This window comes from Pteropus vampyrus, unplaced genomic scaffold (genome assembly GCF_000151845.1).
Source record: "Pteropus vampyrus isolate Shadow unplaced genomic scaffold, Pvam_2.0 Scaffold39, whole genome shotgun sequence".
NCBI classification, from domain to species: Eukaryota; Metazoa; Chordata; class Mammalia; order Chiroptera; family Pteropodidae; genus Pteropus; species Pteropus vampyrus.
In genome coordinates, this window is record NW_011888820.1 from 484756 (window position 1) to 489017 (window position 4262).

Genomic DNA, 4262 nt, shown 5'->3' on the forward strand with positions numbered 1-4262 from the left:
AGCTTATGATCTCTGTGGGCGAACATGCTCTCAAGAGGAAGAAGAGAGCAAGTAGCAGCCCTAAGCATGAGTAGTTCCTCTTCCCAAGCTTACCAATTAGGGCAGACCCCCCACTAATGGGTGAGTCCTGCTCTACCCATGAGTAAGACTAACTGACATCAGCAAGAAACCAAGAGTATAACAACAGTTGAGTTCCCTTCACAGAGGAGGAAATCTTAGGAGTGAATAAAAATGTACCATCACCCCCTCCCCAAACAGCATCTCTTTAATTCTGAAGGCAGTTACATAGATAGCTATTAAATTATATTCTATGCTATTCTGTTTATTTTAAATATTACATAATTAAAATTTTAAGTTAGACAACTCCTTAATGAAATGCCTTATAATTCTGCCTAGAAGCCTTCCTCTGATTCAGAAAGCATTCTTCAATGGCAATATTTCATTTGTATTAATATCTAAAGTAAGAAACAAAAGCACTAAGACCAAATACTATTTCCAGGCATCATCAAAACGAGCCTTTTAAATGCCCTGGAGTTTGTCCACAGGACCTGAGCACTTTACTGTAGGGAAACAGCCAAATGGACCATAACACTCTTGATTCAGATTCAAGTTTAAATGACATTTCTCAACTGAGGGAGAAGCCCCATGGACGTAACTGAGTGTTTATGAACTCTCGAGTTGGACCTAAATTCAAACATAGTTTCTCCCACTGACCTACTTACTAGCTGAGTCAACCTTGGGAGAATTACTCAACTCTCTGTTTCCGTCCATTTCCTTACCTCCCTGGTCTGACTGTTTGAAAAGAGGTCATGGGTCTGAAGCCCTTAGCAAGGTCCCCACACCCGGCAGAGACCGAGTGGTCAGCAAACAGGGCCCTGAGTTTCCCTGTGCATGTGCTCCCTTCAGAGATTCAGCACAGGGCATGCTCTCTGTGGAACACAACCTGTGTCGCTCCATGAGAGACTAATCTTTCTAAGTCACCAAATAGATAAAAAGCTATTTCATTTTTTAAACTTCATTTAGAAAGTGCATTTGTTATGTGATCAGAACAAATGTCCAATATTTAATTTGCTTCAGGAAAATCTGGGCCAATCCTCTTTAGTTCAATAAAAATATAATCCTACTGGAAGCCATGCTTCTCATCTGTACCACTTGAATATTCTTGCTCAAATCTCTGTTTATATGAAATTATGAATTCTTGCTAGAATTAATGTTCCCTAGATCTGTTCGGATCTATGTTAAATAATTTACATGACAAATATTTAAGCTTGGTCAAGACTATTATTCTTTCAGATATTTTGCTTGACATTTAGACCTTCCAGATTTAAACCTGGAATTAAATTCATTTCCTTACTTGATAATTATCCATCTCCTTTCACTAGTGTATAAGTTCTGTGAGAACCTGGAATTTCACCTGGTGTATGATAAGAACTTAATAAGTCGCTAATGAATGAATGAATGAATGAATGAATGAATGAATGAACAAACCAGCAAGGTTTTTACCATACAACTAAAAAAAAAAAAACAATTATCTAAGCTAGAAAATAAGATTTGTATTTAGGCTAAGCTTCTTTCATCTAAATGCATTAAGTATTACATGTAGTTTTTCCCTAAATTCAATGAATTATTTTTAACTCTCCCCTTTTTCATTTATAAAGTTAAGCTAGAAACTTTCATGTGAACTGTGTACATTTTACACCGTATACGAATTTAAATACATTTTCAATGATAATATGCATTTGCTATTGAGAAATAAACTAGACATGTTTGGTCGTAGGAGAAATCCCTAAAGAACTGTGTGCCTGCTTTCACAGCGGCCTGAGTTCATCAGTGTAGGTGATTTAAGGGTCTGTTTAGATCTCTCATTCTGTGCATGGTGTTTGCCTGCTTTTAGTTGTAGTACAAAAGAACTTCTGTTAGAGGACTTTCCAAGAGTTAATGACATAATTTCTTCCATATGACAAGTATATTTTTACTTTTTGTGAAAATATTGGAGAACTACACTCAGGTTAACTTCTCGTATTAAAAAAAAAAAGGAAATAAACTGAGCAAAAAGTTCAAGGAGTGTATAGAAGTGATTTTTGTTATCTTCTGAATGAGGGACTTGACCTTTGACCATGGTCCCAGAGACACTGAAGGGAAAAATTATCTGTTGTAAGTCAGGTAAACTCAGCACTCAGGGGAATTCCATTTGTCTGCTGGCCTTAAAGGCAGTTTGATGAAGATTAACAAGGAGGGATGTAATTGCTAGCTAAAAACACACTTCCAAGTAGGAAAACCCTGCCTAAATGGCAGGAAATAGGATGTATGTATCAGAAGGCGGCATTTTAAAAACACATTATAAATTATTCTACTTGACACAGTCTTTCTGTGGCCTTACTTTACCCTAACAACATGCTGCTCCTTGACCTAAATTAACTTTCCCTAAAGAGTTCTTATTTTCTACCCATTTTTTTTTTTTTTTAGTTGTGGTGTAAAAACCTTTTCAGCTCATTCATTCATTGAACAATTATTAACTACCAACATGCACAGGGGAAATTCCAGGCTCTCACAAAATTTATGTACTAGTAGAAGAAGACAGATATTGTCAACTAAGCAAATAAATAAACAAGATAATTTCAGTTAGTGATGAGGGCTATGAAGAAAATAAAACAGGAAGATGTGATGGAGAATATGAATGGGTGATCTTGAGAGAAAGTTGGCTGGGGAAGTACAAGATTATGGAATTTGGATTTTACGCAAGTTGGCAGAAGATTTTGGTCAAGGGAAGGACATAATCTGATCTGTGTTTTCAGAGATTGCTCTTCATGCTGTGTGAAGATCTATTTTAGCTTTGTAACTTGGACAGATACCAATTAATTGAGGAGCTCTACCTGGGTCAGTGAAAGAATTATTTTTACTTTCTATTCTATTTTTTTTTTGGAAATCCAGATTAGTTTATGATCCCATCTCTCATTCTTCCTCATCTTCAGCTATGATCTCCAGAAATAGCAGGACCTTTTAGGTAATAACCTTTCCTACCCCCAGAGAACATGACCATAATGATTAAGGAGAAAACCAATCCATTGTCTCATACGTTCCTAGCAAATGCATTTGTTTGTCTAACCTGGAAAAGCCATGCTACAACTATGCCAAAAACCAATATTTTTTTTGATAGGTCGGCTATATATGATTCATTAAAGTGACTCTGTAGTTTTCTCCGAAAATAGAAACCTGTTCTACCAGGTTACTTGCCCTAATGACCCAGGCCTAAAACATAGCCAATTGTATAGATTTTCTAAGTGAGAGACTTCAGAATTATGATTGAAGGATAAACTATTTGAAGTATGAACTGTACCAGGCCCTTGGTGGATGGGGCCAGTCTCTTTTCCAAGACTTCAGTGTAAACTTTAACAATGACAATGGTGAACACTTACCAAGCACTCAGATTTTGATAAAGCATTCACTGAAACCAGGTGTTGGCAAACTTCTTCTGTAAAGGACCAGACAATAAATGTTTTCAGCTTGTGGGCCATCTGGTCTTGTGGCAAGTACTCAATTTTGTAGTGAGCAAGCAGCCATAGTAGTATATAAGAAATGAGTGTGGCTGTGTTCCAATGAAACTTTATTTTCCAAAACAGGCCATGGGCTGGATGTAGCCCACAGGACATATCTCAATGATCCCTGATCTAAATGACCCACATGTATTCACTTATTTGATCCTAAAAACACCCCAATTGCCATTATTTCCTTTAATTTACAGATGAGAAACTGTGGCACACCAGATGAAATGGCACAGCTCATACATTATAGAGCTAAGAGGTTCACACCCATTCAGTGTGGCTCTGGAAGCTGAGCCCAGAGCCACTGTGAGTGTGCTGAACTAGGACAAGCTCCACGCTTAGTCATCTATAGACTTCCTTGACAAATTTATATGAGTTATCTGGTTTCTTTATAAGATAACTACCTCATAGGATTGTTAGAGAATCAACTGCCCAGTAATGGAATGAACCAGACAGTACAATGCTTGCATTAGCACAGAGCTTTGGAGGGAGTTGTCCAATCACTGCACTTTTTTGTGTCCTTTTGGTACAATATTTGAAGGATACCTGGGGTTTTTGTGTTACTGGGGACACTTGTGTCTGGGTATGTGGAATTGTTTCGGCAGTTCATAGAAGAATTGTTGTATTAACAGCCTAAGATTTTTTCTTTATATACTTAAGGTGATTATTGCAAGGACCAAATGGAAGGGAAAGAAATACAGAGTAAAGAATTTGTGTGGA